At 34.3% G+C, this 17,762-nt stretch overlaps 2 protein-coding genes and 1 pseudogene across 3 annotated transcripts in view; 2 read left to right on the top strand and 1 right to left on the bottom strand.

Annotated features, from left to right (window-relative positions):
- Positions 1-17,762, bottom strand: part of NT5DC1 (5'-nucleotidase domain containing 1) — a 144,820-nt gene that overhangs the window by 90,952 nt on the left and 36,106 nt on the right. The window lies entirely within an intron of this gene.
- COL10A1 (collagen type X alpha 1 chain) overlaps positions 1-17,762 on the top strand; it is a 47,226-nt gene that overhangs the window by 11,632 nt on the left and 17,832 nt on the right. The gene's annotated exons all lie outside the window — the stretch shown is intronic.
- LOC103783171 (60S ribosome subunit biogenesis protein NIP7 homolog) lies at positions 11,922-17,591 on the top strand (annotated as a pseudogene).

The raw sequence follows: 17,762 nt of genomic DNA, 5'->3' as shown, positions 1-17,762 counted from the left end.
TAGAATGAATGAGAAATTATTTAATTCCATCATCAAAACCATCCAAATATTTCCCAGGGAGAACCTCTCCCTTTCATAATTAAATTAATCTGTAAGTTTACCAAATAAACACCATGAACTGTGTACTTTCAAACTGTTTTAAACACCACCTCACTGTTCTAGCATTTTTTAAAAAAGCAAATACAAAGTTTTGTGTATTTTTTTTTCATCAGCATTTGTTGGAAGACTTAAAATAAGGTTAACATAAAAATCACAGAGCAGGAACATTATCACCTGTAGCAAGGAGTATAATGTGTTTGGGTGAATCTGTTGTCAGGGGCCAGGTAAGAAAACAAGTAATAACCATGTCTCCTTCTGAGGGGAAACTGGGTGACCATGGACGGTGTTAGGATACAGGAACAGAAAGAAATCCCGGCCTCAGTGACAACATCTTTTAAGCTAGACGAAACCTACTCCAGCTATGTTGATGTTTTGTTAAAATATTGAATACATTTATCAACTATTTTTAAATTTCACACATTTTAATTAAGTGTTTACACTACAATTAAATAGCCAAAAGTAAAATCAATAGACTCTTATTGCTATTCTGAGGGGGAAAAAGTACACTACAAATCAATGCTGATTTGAGAGCCATGTTTTAACATCTGTTTGGTCAATCACTTCAATTAGCCCATCACCAGACTCTGTCTCAAAAAAAAAAAAAAAAAAAGAAATCTTCCCTTTAGGCATGTATTATACATTCTATTTTCAAAGATGAACCATGCATTTTCCAAATGCAATACATACAGCTTTACACTGCAATGGTACTTGAAAAATCTTTTGGCACGTAGTAAGATTTACTTTTCCTTTTGATGCTTATTTTGCCAAACTGCATTTCTGTACATGTATCTTCAATAAAATCCACAGAGAAGGTAAGGAAACAATACTCAGTTTATCAAAACTTAGTCCCACAAGACTATTCATATCATTGCATAAAACATAAAAATGAATATGACTAAACCAGTAAGAAAGTTACTAGACTGAACTCCAACTGTCTGTTGCCAGTGAAACTGCCAATATTTGACTGTTTTTGACAACAATAGCAATTTTATATGTAACTTTTCTATTTCTGAAGCCTAACTAGGTACCTAATAGAGGTAACTATATTCCTGAAGCCTAAGTACCTAATAGAGGTACTTATGACCAATCCTCGACTCAAGGAGACTTAAAAATTAGAAAATGTTTATAACTAAAAATTAAATGAATAAATGGCATATTATCTTCTATTACTTTGAACTCCAGTGGAATAGAGACTCTATAAAACACTATGCTTAAAGATAACTGAATGTATCATCTGACAACAGATATTAGATCTAAAATCGAGCTAAATTCACCCTCAAGATGTTTGTGAAACTTTTAGAGCTGATGTTTATGGGCAGTCTGTGTAAGAACATGATGTGAAAATACTCTGATCTTTTATGTGTCTTATATAACATATCTTATAAATAGAGCTAAAATCAGACAAGGTTATAAGTTTTATGATTTAAAAAAATTCTTAATTCTAATAACCCTACTCAAAAATTATGTTGTATATTTGTAGTGTGTGTGAATATGTATGTATATACATATATTTGTGTGTATATATTTTTATATTAATATATCAGGGATTTTATTAAATGTTATATATTAGCCTACCTCAAGTGATTAAGATTTTACTTCTTTTCAAAAAACAATGTAGTTCAGCCATTTAGTGGTAAAGTATAAAGCAATCATTCCTCTGTATTTCATTATACTATAAAAATAAGACAGCAGTATGGAGAAGGATTATAGGTTATTTAAATTTACTTTTCCTTTTCTCTGGTGACATCATAGAGCACAATCAAGAACTCGGAGGCAATATAACTACAGAAAATAAATAACTGGATTTAGCAATTTGGAGTTTCTGGTTGACCTTATCAAGAAAAATGGAATGGTGCCAAGAACTGTATTAGAGTTGTAAAAGGAAACCTAAGTATGGAACATTCTAACCAAGAAGTATGGCTGTAAGAAGATGGAGGAAAAAAGAAGAGAAGATACAGTAGGGCTGAAGAAGGATTCTCTTTTTGTTTTATAGCATTATGTTAAGGGGTTAAATAAAGACCTGGTAAAGAAAGCACAGAGGATGAAAGTCCCATGTGAGATAGAGGGGAATAAATCCAGTACACAGGAGTCAGACTGCCTTGGAGACCCCATCGTGCCTCATTCTGTGGCACGGTGGGGTAGATAATCACCATAATAGATGAGTTTAAAGCTAGAGGACACAGGAGTTCAAAAGTTGTTTTCTAATTTTTTTTTCTTATTTTTGAAACAAGAGGCAAGGGAATCTACCTCATGGTGAAAAGCAGAGGCCAGAAAGAAAGGAATGGGAGTTAAATGGTACGATAAGTTGAAGAATCAACTGTTGTGTGCACCTTTAAGGTGTTAAAACCTTAATCATTATTAAATGAAAAAAATTAAATGCACAGCTCCTGTATTTTCTAATCATATATTCTCATTTCAAATTCTAAATCTTCAAACTAGTTTAAGAAGTCAACCATACTGAAAGTATAATGAAAACGAAGGCACTGCATCCTGTGAAAATAGATTGTGACATACAAATCTCACTCCACCTCCTCCAAAATTTCCATTTCACCTTCTGCTTTGTAAGGAAGAATGTAGCGAAATCAACCAGGTTACTATAATCCTGCATCTTAGTCAACAGAATTAGCTTAGTAAAATAAGTGTTTTCAATAAAGTTGGCATCAATACTCCCCAAATAACATGTTCTTATAAAAACTTCAGAAGCCAAAATAAATGCATCAGTGTTTCAGAACAAAAGAATATTTGATGAGACAAAACTATCAGTTTATTAATATCTCAATAAACCAAGAAAAGAGTACAGTGAAGTATTTTGTTGTTGCTGCTTTTTTAAAAAAAGTTTATTTGCTGTGGTAGACTAAGCTGGTATTTATTATAGAAAAGCTAAAATGAACATACTTAATTCCCATTATAAGTGGGAAAGAGAAATATAAAATTATGGTTTCTAACATATTATCTATAAATGTAACCCTAAATCCAATATCACATTTGCCATTATTTGCATGTACTGCATTCTCGAGATAACACTGTGAATTTTAAAAGCATACCAACAGGCCACATATATACATTACTTAATAGTCTCATATTAACGAATTTAAACAAGGAGCAGCATGTAAGTGCTCAATGTATTTCAAGTAAATAAATAAATGGATAGATAAAATTTTACTCTATAAATGCCCTTTAACTATACAATCACTTAGAGGGTAGAAACCAAAAACAGTATGAGTTGAAAACATAAAGAATCTTTCTTCCTGTATAATTTTGAGAAAAAATTAGTTAAGAAAAATATGTGGAGTAAAAATGCACTTGCATGTATGAATGTTATCAAAGATGGCTGATATGCTCATCACAGGCCCACATATTCTGATCTCAGAGTCTTTAAAATGTGGGGGTTTGGAAGATGGGATTTTATAAGTGATGGTGCAGGCACTGAAGTTGGCAGGAATATGGGCTAGATAGCTGCCCAGAAGCAAAAAGAAGGCTGAGCAGGTGATACAAATTGCAATTAGGAGCTGCAAATTCTAATCCCTGAGCAAATTCACAAAAATATAAAAACTCAGAGATGTCAAGATTTCTATCAATGAGATAACATTTTAAATGCCACAAAGAGTTGTTAATGTCATCTTATTCACTCACCTGTCAAAAAATCATAAAATATACAATCTGCCATGTTTTACTTACAAAATTTAAATGTCATAGTACCTAAAATCAACCTATGTAATGGTTAAATATGAACAATGTATTTATTACACAAAATTTGATGTGACATTCTCAAATTCACATTTGATATTCACTAGATATATAAGACTCCAAGGTTCTCCAGCTTCCTTACCTTCAGATATTTTATTAGATTACGACCTTATATGACAGATAGCAATAATAGCAAACAACATCAAATAAAAACTAGCTTACAAAAATACTGCTAGACTAATGCTCCAATCTCTGAAAGTTAGGTAAAGTACCTAAAACTCACTCTTGTCCAGGGACTTCTATTTCCACTGCCCCATTCTAATTTAAAACACCATTTTCAAGGCCAGGTGCAGTGACTCACGCCTGTAATCCCAGTGTTTTGGGAGGCCGAGGCAGGTGGATCACTTGAGGTCACACATTCAAGATCAGCTTGGCCAACATGGTGAAACCCTCTCTCTATTAAAAATAGAAAAATTAGTTGGGTGTGGTGGCCAGCACCTGTAGCCCCAGCTACTTGGGAGGTTGAGGCAGGAGAATTGCTTGAACCTGGGAGGTGGAGGTTGCAGTGAGCCAAGACAGTGCTACTGCATTCCTTCCTGGGTGACAGAGCAAGACTTTGTCTGAAAAAATAATAATTAAAAATTTAAAATAAAAAAAAAACCATTTTCTCAACTGATCTCTCAGTGGCCATGGGCTCCCTCAGCATGCTCTCCATGTGACAGCCATAGTAATGTTTTAAAAACACACATCTAATTGGTCACTCTTCTGTAAAAATTCCTTCAAGACTTGGCCTCTCATTGCCCTTGTCAAAGACTCGACTTTTTATCAGGGCCTACAAAACAACATGATCTAGCTCCTATTCTCTAAACTTCAACACTTATGGCCCACAAGCCTTCTCTCAGCTCCTCAACAGTACTTTGGGGGGCAGATGTCAAAGGGAGACATCATAGGGAATAAAGGTACACCAATGTAGCAACACTTTCAACCTTACCTACCTGTGAGTGGGGGAACACTATGCTTTAGATAAAAAGCCGTTAAGTCCTAATGCTGGTTCGTTGTGCAAATCAAATTCCTTATCTCAATTTCCTCACCTCTAAAGAAGGGAGACTCATTAAAAAGATTTCTATTTGAATCTTCAAGCTGTCTGATTTCATAACTCTTTCACCACTTATTTTACGTGGAGATCCCAGATTAAAAAGTTCTACCCCAATCTCTAAACTGATTTGGTGCATCAACACTAAGTTCAAATATTGCCTTTTTAATTCAGTGTCTCCACCAGGCATTTGGGCTTTTTTGGAAAAACAATTTCTCCAATAAAGTCTAGATACCCTTTCGACAGTCATCCTTTGGTTCACCTTTGTTAAAAGCATTATGTATTTCACTATTCAAATACCATTCTGTTTTGAAAGCTCTGTCTCAGACTCAAGTTATTTATCCTACTAAAGTAGCCTTTGAATAGGTTAGTGTTCTCTTAGTACTGGCAGGGAAATAATTTAGAAGATCATAATCCTAAAAATGCAGAGCCAGTCTGGTAAAGACACACTGTCTATTTGATTTCCTGTCATACGTACTGGAAGAATAAGTTAGTATATAGAAATGGCTTATAATATTCTGAAATTTTGCAGTGATGAAAACATATACTTAAGCTATTATTTTAAAAATTCTTAATTTAAAATTTTGGAAGTCACCTAGTAACTTAAATTGTGTCAAACAGCTAATAATATCATCCACACCTTCAAATTCTGAACCAAATGTATAATTACTCCAAAATGTCCTGCCAGGCAAAATATATTCTGAGAACTTTGTTGACTTACTGTCCACTTGAATTTATCCATGGATTATGCACCTGTCTTATAGTAAAGAAAGAAAATTTAAAAAACACATGGAATGGGCTAAAAATCCAAACATCAAGGAAAGTCTACAAAGAATTGTCAATTCTCATCACTTAAATGTTTAGTATATTTCTAGAGATTAAAAACAAAAGACTGGCTTCTTGGAATAAGCTGTAATTTATAAATTGGTATCATGTAATACATATATTTTAAAAACGTTTCTTTGGTTAGACCCTTATTTTCCCTGTTATGCTTTACTTTTGACTTATAGAAATGACTACCTGTAATCCACTCAAAATATGGGTTTAAAAAGTCAGTACACTCACATATATCTGAATAATAAACAGTATTTTGCTCAATTACTTATCTCTCATAGAGAAAGACAAAAAATTTCTCAAAAAACCATTTTAATTATTAATGACGTTGTTATATAAACCATCCAACTTTTAGTCATATCTTAACCAAAAAAACCCTGATGTTCTAAAAAAATACATATAATAAACCGTTATCATAGTAATACTTCTATTAATTAACACGTTCACATTCTGAGTACAATGAAAAACAACATCCACAATGATGATCCTAAGGCACTGCAAGATTGGCTAGTACCAGCAAAGGAATATAAATTAACTATAATTTTAGGATCACAGTTGTCTATCACTGTATTCAAACGCTCCAAAAAGTAGACAATCTTTGGATGGCATGTATGGTAAATTGCAATGAAAACAAATGCTACAATATTATCTATTTTGCTTTTTGTCTTTTTGTAAGGATTTTTAAAAATATGTGTTTTGGAATAGATAATGCTTGGTACAACATTCAAAATGTAAAGGCTGGCATACAATGAAAAATAATTCTCCCTCCGACCCCTGTCCCCAGCTTACTCAATTTGTCTCTCAAGATGCAAGCACTATTACTAGTTTGTCTATCCTTATACAAGGAATATGAGATATTCTGTGTTACATACATATCAATTATGTATCTTACACAAATGCTGTATACCATCTACTCTATTCTATACACTTCTTTTTCTACTAAATATATTCTGGATGTCTTTTCATAGTCCACAACAAGGTGCCTCCACCCCCGCTTTTTTTTTTTTTTTTTTGAGACAGAGTCTCGCTCTGTCGCCAGGCTGGAGTGCAGTGGCGCGATCTCAGCTCCCTGCAACCTCCGCCTCCCAGGTTCAAGCGATCCCACGCCTGCCTCCACCTTTTTAATGACTGCTAATGTAGCTAGTTCTTATGAATGAATATTTGAGCAGTTCCTTCTTCTGCTATTACAAACAATGGTATAATCAATAACCCTGTATATACATCATTTGCACACATGCAACTGTATCTGTAATATAAATTCTTAGAGATATAATTCTTGGGTGAATGTGCATTTAACATTTTTAAAGTTTATATAAAGTCTTGTAACAGTTTCTATTTGCAATTTCTCATTACAAATAAAACTAAATCTTTGCATAGGTTTAAGGCCATTTATAATTCTTTATGCATTATTCAACTGGGTTATTGTTTTGCTTTAAATACTTTTTAAAATGAACTTTTTATACCTTTTTATATATTAGGACTATTAGCTCCATTACATGAGTTGGAAATTTTTCTCCCAGTTTGTCATTTATCTTTTTATTTATTTTTTTCTTTTTTGAGATGTAGTCTCGCTCTGTTGCCCAGGTTGGAGTGCAATGGCAGGATCTCAGTTCACTGCAACCTCTGCCTCCCAGGTTCAAGCAATTTCCCTGCCTCAGACTCCCAAGTAGCTGGGATTACAGGTACATGCCACCACGCCCAGCTAATTTTTGTATTCTTGGTAGAGTCGGGATTTCACCATGTTGGCCAGGCTGATCTCAAACACCTGACCTCAAGGTGATCTGCCCACCTTGGCCTCCCAAAGTGCTAGGATTACAGGTGTGAGCCACCATGCCTGGTCCCAGTTTGTCATTTATCTTTAACTTTACTTGTATTTTTCTTTATGTGCAGTTTTTTTTAATATTGTCAGATTCATACATCTTTTCTTTTATGGTTCTGGGTTTGAGGTCGTACTTCAAAGGCTTTCTGACTACATGATTAAAAATATATATATATTTTATATTATTTTATACATATATAAAATATTCCCCTACCTTTTCTACTGGTAGTTTTATAATTTATTTTTTAATCCATAGACCTTTGATCTCTGTGGAATTTATTTAGGTATTAGGTGTGAGGTAGGGCACAACTGTATTTTTTCAGATGGCTATCCATAGGCCAAACACCACTTATTGAATAATCTGTCTTCCACTGATCTGAAGTGCTATCTTTTTCATACATTAAATTTCCCAGTCTTTTTGGGTCTATTTCTGAACTTTCTATTCAGTTTGGATACCATGACACTTAAACAATGTAGATCAAAAAGATTTATAGCATACTTAAGTTTAAGAAACATAAGTTATATCATAACTATAGGAAACTGTAAGATACAGATAAAGTAAGTATTTCCCCTAGATTTATTCCTATTTAATTCATTTAACAATAATTTATTTAACCTTCTCTTCCCCCTGGCACATACTTTCTTTTGTTAAGGCGAAAGTTCCAAGTGGCCAGCTAAGAGTTTCTCTGGCTTTAATCCAAAGGGATTTCTTTCCCTCATTTTGAGTAAAGCAACTCCAGTTATTTACTCATTGTCATGGAGCTTCTGAGAAATTCCTTCTTACCCCTTTTATCTGAAGTTGGGAGGTCAAAGTATGATAAAGTCTATTTAGCAAGCTGTCTAAAAATCACAGGTTGACGCCACCTACTCAAAAAGTACATAGCCACCTTTGTTCTGAAGCCTAGATAACTTTTTATTTACTTGATTCCCTTTTAACCACACACTGGACTTAAATCTCAGGTTATCTATATTCCTTTATCATATCCCCAGAGACTCTCCCTGCCTCAAACTGCCCACCACACCCACCACACAAAGCATGAAAGTATTTTTTCATTACTATTAACTGTAACCATAATCAACAAGTCAGGCTGTGGGACACATGGCTGGTAACCATGCATATGTTAACTGTGATAGGAAAATGAGGAGGACATCCTTTTACTTCTGTGGTGCTTTCCAGAAGTAAGTAAGGAAAGATTTCTGCCTGGCACAGTGCTCTGTACAAACACTAGACTGCATACCAAATTGAAATAGTTACCAAAGACAAAATGGGTGTTTGCTGCTCTCAAATACCATCACATAAATGTTAAAACAAGTTCAGAAAGTATCAAAAATTTGGTTTCATTAGTTTACAATTTTGAGCTACATTACTGCTAAAAATAAAATAGTAAGTAAAAACTAAATAAAAAATGAATTGGTAAGTATCTGGAAATGAAAAATAAATTCAAAAAATGAAACAAACTATTTTTTATTTTATAGGATGGAAGATACAAATTTGATTTTCACATCACTGGGGATACTTTAAAGAAAACTCTAAAACGTTAGAGTAGATTATGTAACATTAGTAAAAAAACAAATATTAGGTAAGAGGTGAAGAGAAAACAATCTCAAGAATAATCAATAAGATGACAATAGCAGGACAGGACTTCTAATGAAATAATATAGGACCCATTTTAATCTCTTAAATAAGTATAAAACTTGTAGATATATCCTGAAGCAAGGATGTGGCCAATCTTCTTACTAAGAGATAATAAAGAACAGAAAAAGTTTTGCATTTTGAAAATCAGCATTTCTTCTTACCATCAATTTAATGTTGATTTTTTTTTAGCATTTCATAGAGTTACTGAACTCAGATCTTATGCTCTGACAAAACGTATGATAAGGGAAACACTGTTGCCCATTCTTTTTATCATATCACACCTTTCTAAACAAATTCTTTTGGGGACATTTAATAGTAAGCCGTTATCAGTTGTCCTCTGTTGAGGACAACTGTCCAACTTTTCACTGCAGAGTGAGGAGGAGAGTTTAAAGAAGCTTTCAATCTATTATAATGCTTCAAGACAGAAACTAGAAGTTCTTATGTCTTATAACTTTGCTGATATATTAGATTTAAGAGGCATTCCATTTCTCATGTATCAATCTGATGTACGAATCAAATCTATAATTGGTACATAATACATTCTCTAATTGAACCCTTTTCCCTCAGATCACTTCTTCACTGCTGGCAACTAGCACATTTTAGAACAAATCCAGTAACTTTCAACGCCTCAGCCTAAGATCCCTTGTTTGAAAACGTCTGTTTTTGAACTATGTGCCAAACAGAGCTCTCATTCTCCTATCATGCATATTTGTGGCTGGGATGTGGTGAACTAACTCAAAGTTGTCAGGGACAAATACCATTGGCTCACCACTCCTGGTTTACTTCCTGCTATCCCACCCAGTCCCCTTAGGGAACATGTTACTGGTGTGAAGTCTAACAAACAGTTGTCCCAAAGTCTGGTGTGGATTACAAATAAACTCTAAGAGTCCGTTTACTAACTCATTAAAAATCAAGGTTAATTTAAATACACCCAAATATTTGAATTCTAAACTTAGAGTCATATATTTAAAGTAATATAGAAAATCAGGAGAAACTCATGAAAGTTGGTGTTCTCCTTTTACACTTTTTTTTGTTTTTGAGACGGAGTCTCGATCTGTCATCAGGCTGGAGTGCAGTGGCACAATATCAGCTCAGTGCAACCTCTGCCTCCTGGGTTCAAGAGATTCCCCTGCCTCAGTCTCCCAAGTAGCTGGGACTACAGGCGTGCACCACCACACCCAGCTAATTTTTTGTATTTTAGTAGAGACGGGGTTTCACCATGTTGGCCAGGATGGTCTTGATCTCCTGACTTCATGATCCACCCGCCTCGGCCTCCCAAAGTGCTGGGATACAGGCGTGAGCCACTGCGCCTGGCCTCCTTTTACACTTTAATGTTGTAAGAAGAATACGTTTGTTTTCATACTGTCTGTTATAAAAAGGATTCCAATTACATAAATCCCCAGGATATCCAAATATCTGACTGCAGAATACCCGACATCACCAATATATGAACTGAATATCCTCATTATAAAAATATAAAAATGATTGTATTTATTTGGCAATGTGTGTGAAAAATCATAATGATAAAGCTCCTAATCTTTCTAAGTTTTTTCTCAAGTTATAAAAAGGTTTAAGACATTCTACTCACATCAGTTCTTTATTATAAAGCATTACAAATATTTTGCTAATTGTTACAGATTAAAATCTAACAGAGAAAACACAACACAACCAAACACTACTACAAACTTGACAATGTTGCAATAAATGACAGTCCTAATTTTTCTTGATTTGATTATAATAAAATGAATTACTATAGCTAATTTTGTTGACTGAATAACTTACTTCCCAGGCTTATCCATAAAACAATCACTTATCTTTAAAATTATATATCAAACACCCAAAATGCAAAACAAAAAAGTAATGCAACAAAATATTAAATTAACAGCAATAAAAAATAGCACACTCTCATTCCTTAACTATAGCTAACAAGGACAGTGTGACTTGGAAATTTTCATAGGATTAAAAAAATTTTTAAGTAGTAGAACGAATTCAACCTGAACAAAAACAATTAAAGAGATGGGAAAGGCCGGGCGCAGTGGCTGAAGCCTGTAATCCCAGCAATTTGGGAGGCCCAGGAGGGTGGATTACAAGGTTAAGAGATCAAGACCATCCTGGCCAACATGGTGAAATGCCGTCTCTACTAAAGATACAAAAAAAATTAGCTGGGTATGGTGGTGCATGCCTATAATCCCAGCTACTTGAGAGGTTGAGGCAGGAGAATTGCTTGAACCTGGGAGCTGGAGGTTGCAATGAGCCGAAATCGCGCCACTGCACTCCAGTCTGGCGACAGAGCAAGACTCTGTATCAAAAATAAAAACAAAAGAGGTGAGAAAATGTAGTACTATCTCTTTTAATATTATCTATGTTTCTAAAAATTCCTTTAGTGTTTATCTATGCCAGAGGCAAATTTATCAGGCATTTTAATATTATTTCTAAATATTATTCAAAATAACAAAATCCTGTCTCCAGGAATTTCCTAGTAAGAGCAAAAGGACAGAACCATAGTCTTCTTCCAAATAAGACACAAACCATAATGTCTATAATTTTATCCATCAAATTTTCCCACCATGAAACACAGAGAATAGTTAATCCAGATTTTTGGATTTTGCTTTGGAATTTGTTTGATTTCCATGTATTCAGACTGACATATATGTGAAGAAACTGGGACAGATGTAATGAAGGCATCAGAACACGAAAATAACTTTTAGAACTGATAAATACAGAACCTTACATCTTCAGTCTGAGCCAGACAGTTCACAAGAAACAAAAATAAACAAGAAAAGCAGTCCCAAATTCTATTTTTCAAGGTTGGAAGAACACTATTAATATATTTCACTGCTTCCTGCTTATCTCAGCCACTGCCATCGACTGCTTTAAGCTATCATTCTATCAAGATGCCCAGCTCGCTGAAGACATTCCTGACTCTTAAGGAAAAAACACAGTTTTTACCACACACTATAAATTAAGTATCTTATTTTCCTGTATATGTTTATTTTCAGATGCTAACAAATTTCAACCAAATAATCAGAAGTAAGTTTATAAATTCATTTAACATGTTTTAGGAGTGAAACATGAGTTTAAGAGTAGAACTAGCATTGATGATATATAAAATAATTAAATGTAAAAAATGAAACCTGAAAGAGGTGCTTTCAAGTTTGAGTATATGTGGTTTTTATGTTATTAATTTCTTTTTACAACTTGAAATCTCTACTACCTTTTCCTAAGTATATGCCAAATAAGTTAAAAAAAAAAGCAAAAATAGAATTTAATCAAATAGTTTATGGTGTTTTGTCTTTTACAATTAAATTACTAAATTTGGTCCCACAACTTCTGAAAAATAAAATGGAACAACTGTGAACTATACTAATATTAGTTTCATATTTTAAAAAGAGTATCCATTTAGTTCCTACAAAAAAGTAGTTTTTTTAAATATCAAAGGAATAAGATCCTAATATCAATTCCATTTGTTACCACGTACAAATCAGCTATTAAATGAAACTGAGAAGTAACAAATCTTTTTTTTGAGTTTTCATCTAAGTAACTTTGTCAAAATTTTCCTGAAACAGGAATTCCTATATATTTTCTAGACTAGGAACATCTCACACTTACTGTGTTTTGTGTGTGTGTGTGTGTGTGTGTGTGTGTTTTCTTTTTGGCAGAAAATCTTTTACTGAAATAAGACTCTATGTAAGGATTTTCAGTAATTAAATGCTTATCATAATCCTCAACTGGAAACATTCTCTATCACATAAGAAGCAAAGTAACTTTTTCTTGAATTCAAATGTTGAATATAAACTTCTGTTAATGATTTACACAGAACCTTTGCAAGTAAACCTAGAATCAGAAATTCTATTAAAAGAATGGTCAACTAATTCCATTAGAAAAAGGAAGGTCATCAAAAAAATTAATGAAACATTCTCTACCATCATTCACAAGGGTGCCACGTTTTTTCTTGAATATACAAAGACTTGGAGTCCCACTGGAAAGTTGGGAAAAGAACAATGTAAGTAATTTATTGAATCTCAATGAATTATTTTAAACAATGGAGTCTTTCTTAGATAGGTGATAACTGCAGATAACACATAAGATGCCCTAGAGAGAGTGAACATGTCACAAACTGAAAGAAAATATCTGCAACACATATAACTAATGAAAATAAATATCAAAAATATGTAAGAATACTAAAAAAACCACCACCACCAAAAAAAAAAAAAAATCTGATAAAAAGTAGGCAAAGGTACAATCAGGTATTTGAGAGAGGAGTAAACACAAATGGACAATCAACATATAAAAATAATGCTCACCACCATTCGAATCAGTATCATACAAATACAATAAAATGAGACAGCATTTTACAACTACTGGTTGGCAAACCTTGAAGTTTAAATGATACCAAGTGGGTGTACCCTTATACCCTGCTGGTAAAAACATGAAACAATTTAGAAAATAATTTGGAATTAGCCAGTGAAGCAGAAAAATATACATAGTTAATATACCACTCCTAGGTATACTTCCTAGAAAGATTCTTTTGCATGCAGCCAGGAAACATGTACAAGAAGGTTCAGAGCAGTATTATTTTGGATAGCTAAATATCCATCACAGATAAAAAAATTCTGATAAACTCACACCATTGTAAACTACAGAGCAGAGAAAAATGAATAAACAGCCCCACACATCAGTATGGACAAATCTCAAAAACACAATGTTACATCAAAAAAGTAAGTTGCAGAAGCAGATACATACAGTGTAATTCCTTTTAAATATATAATTTTAAAACATGCAAGAAAAACATTATTGTGGATGGGATGTGGAGTGGTATACTTTCTAGAAGGACAGAGGGAATAAGACTCAGCATAATTAACAACATGAGGAAACACAGGGAATGCCATCAGGGAGATGGCATAGGGGTTTCAAAAAGAATGCTAATGTTAAGTTTCTTTTGCTGGGTAGCAGATACACATACATGTGTTCATTGAATTAATATCCCTCACCTTTAGCATAAAAGAATGATATCTACTATACACATATCCAAGTTTTCCCAATTTTAAATATTGAAAAAAATGGGTACCTGTTCTTGAAAATTGTGGAAACCAGCAATGTAAGGCAGAAAAGAGAGGTGTGATATGCCCAGAAGAGCAAAGGTGGTGCTCCCACTCTGAGAAAGTATATTAGCTAAGTGATGTGTAACTGCTACCACAGCATTTCAGCTAGTTTATAAGGGATGGAACATAAGCATAAGTTGATGGCTTTAGGTAACAATGAAAGGAAATTAAACAAAAGAGGAATACTTGAAAATACCTGAGAGCATGCACTGGTGGAAAAATGCCAAAGTAGCCTTTGAAATTGGTGTCCATAGGAGGGCGGCATTCAACTCTCCGCTCTGCCACCTACTGGCTTTATGAACATGTGGAATTCCTCAACCTCTTGGGCTTCAGTTTCCTTACAAAATAACAGTGGTAATATCTACCACGTAAGTCTCTTCTGGATCAAATAAGAAAAGCAAAACACCTGACACAGGGAAGACTCTCAATAAACACAAGTCCAATCTGAAGACAAAGTTGAATCAGACCTAACTATCATGAGAATCATGGAATGTTATTTTTAAAATGTGGGACAGAAGACTCAAGTGCTGTACTAGGTCTCAAAGACACAACTTTTATACAAATGGCCCTCACATTGAAGATGTCTTAATATTAATATTTATAATGCCTTTTAAGCAAAAAAACTGTCAAATTCCTATTTCTCTCCTTACTCCCATGACAAGAAAGATCTAAAGAACCATAGCTCATAACATGACCCACATGTGTAATTTGCAAACCAAAAAACTAGATCGTAAAGTGCCGTAAAGTAAAACAAACAAATTTTAAAAACTGGAAGGGCTCTTTACTGTCTTATAAAATGTTTTTTAAAATTCCAATAAACTTATTAACACTGCAAGTAAAATGCATTTTAAATGCAGTTCAATATCATTACACTGTAGTATACAATGTGTATTAAAATGTACAAGAATTTTGTGGTATCGACACTGAAAGTTAAAAAAAGTATACAAATAGGTGGATTTCAAATACAATTGTTCTCAATATTGCTTTGGAGTCAGCTTTAGACTGTATTATTCAAAATATAGTAATTGTATTATCCAAATTCTACACAAGAGTTTAATCATCATTTGTACCAAATAACACAGAATTTATTCTTTAAGTTAATTACCCACAAATTGTTACTAGTAGACCGAGGACTTCTTTCCCCCCAAAAAATCCACACTTTGATAAGGTCAGTTACTTCCCATGGGCTCCAAAACTCTTAACATTTTCCCCCAATATTCTTCTATTAGAATTTTTGCCAAATAACTCTTTATCCTTTTTTCTGTATTTTTAATAGTTGTGCTATAAATCATAAGAATACATCTTTTTTTGTAGTTGCACTATTTTATCAGTTATTTCCTAAATCATGTATGATCAAAATATCATTTACTAAATTAATCTGAAAAAGTTTTACTCTGCTGCAATTATACAAATCCTACTGGTCACAAAACTAATAATGCAATTATAAACTAACACTTACCAAAGTGAGAAATCAAGATTTATGGGGAAATCAAACCAAAAGCAAGACTGAAAAAATATTCACTATCTATTCTTACTCTCTCAATATCATAGTTGTAATCAAGAGCATTCCCCTGCCATATTTAACTCAAGCTAAATATACAATTCTATACAAATATAAATACTACAAAATGAAGTTCTACATGTACCCCATTAGTAAGGATTCATATATTAGTAATAATTCAAAAGTCTCCCAAAATATTGAGAAGTTTTTAGTCATACTATTATGCCTTTTAATCATTATAACAAGCCATGATGTCCTAAAAAATAAGCATGTTTGACACTTCTTCGAAATAAAAACAAATATATCGACATTCGCACTATTTGCTTTTCAATTAGCTTCGTTTTTAATTAGCAAATTCTGAACTAGCCCATTTTAGAACTGAAACAACATAGCTCTTTCAATTGTAAAGAATTAAAAACAGTGTTCACCAATTTGAGATGGTTTGGAAAGCAGACGTAGTGGGATTACACTTTCACACAAATCTTAACAAGGAATAGCCAACACAGTAGTTCCTAGTTAAGTAGTGCTATTCTTGGAATTATACTGTTTCTCATAAATCCTAAAGAAATATATCCATAGAAAACAGTCGCTTTACCATGGTGATCTTGGCTAGGATGCTTAACCTCTAGGCCTCAAATTCTTTATCTCTAAAGATGAGAATAATAATAGTACCTACTTCACGGGGCTGCTATGAGAAGTAAATGAAATAATATATGCAAAGTTGTTAGAATGAGATCTAGCACATAAGATCTTAAAATGTCAGCTATTGAGCTGGACATTTTCTTTCTTTTCTTTTTTTTTGAGCAGAGTCTCACTCTGTCACCCAGGCGGGAGTGCAGTGGTGTGATCTCGGCTCACTGCAACCTCTGCCTCCCAAGTTCAAGCGATTCTCCTGCCAAGCCTCCTGTGTAGCTTGGATTACAGACGCACACCACCACGCCCGGCTAATTTTGTATTTTTGGTAGAGATGGGGTTTCACCATGTTGGTCAGGCTGGTCTCGAACTCTTGACCTTGTGATTCGCCTGCCTCGGCCTCCCAAAATGCTGGGATTACAGGCATAAGCCAGTGCGTCCGGCCAAGCTGGGCATTTTCTAATAGATTCTCACAACTCTAAAAGATAACTGGTTTTCCATATAAACAGGTATGTATTGCACACATGCATTTTATAAAAGATGTCTTGGTTCAGTAAATAATAGAATTTGTCTAGGTGTCTGTTGATGGCTGAAGGGATAAAGAAAATGTGGGACTTTTGTTTCCCACTACTGAGGCACGGGGATCCAGTGTTCCAACCCAGTGGGAAAACGCAGCCTTTGACTGAAGAGGAGACCCATGTAATGTTTGAGAAGACTGTGAAATACATTAGGGAGAATCTCTAGCTGCCAGCTGAGAGGCTCAATGGCACCTACTGTTCTCGGCTGCACAAAGACCAGGTGTACTACGTGAGTGAGAAGATTCTGAAGCTGGCACTGATATCTGATTTCCCTGTGACCTCCTTCAGAAAATTCACCAAGACCTACAAGTTTCAGTTGAACATCACAGCTCTGGATTACCCTGCATCCTATGCCAAGTATAAAGTGTGGATAAAACCTGGAGCACAGCAGTCCTTTCTATATGGGGACAATATGTTGAAATCTGGTCTGAGTCAAATCACGAAAAATACTTCTCCTGGCCAGGAAGTGGTGGTGGCAGACATCCCTTTGGGTTTTGGGGTGGCAGCCACATCTACGCAAGACTGCAGAAAAGGAGACCCCATCGATTTGTGGTATTTCATCAAGCAAACACTGGTGAATATGTGTGGCATGAAGAGACGGTGACTTAAAATGAAGTCACTGCAAGGACTTAACAGTGGTGTGGAAAGGCCCAGCTTTGTTTCCTGTGTTTGCGTGTATTCCACCATCGGGTTGAATTTTGTCAACACTATGATCTCTTCAGGTCTTCTTAGTTTATATACTATCCATCACTGACAAACACAGGCTGGATTCTTCTTGTA

This window comes from Pan paniscus, chromosome 5 (assembly GCF_029289425.2).
Source record: "Pan paniscus chromosome 5, NHGRI_mPanPan1-v2.0_pri, whole genome shotgun sequence".
NCBI lineage: Eukaryota > Metazoa > Chordata > Mammalia > Primates > Hominidae > Pan > Pan paniscus.
Note: the sequence above shows the minus strand (reverse complement) of the source record. Positions and strands in the feature narration are given on the sequence as shown.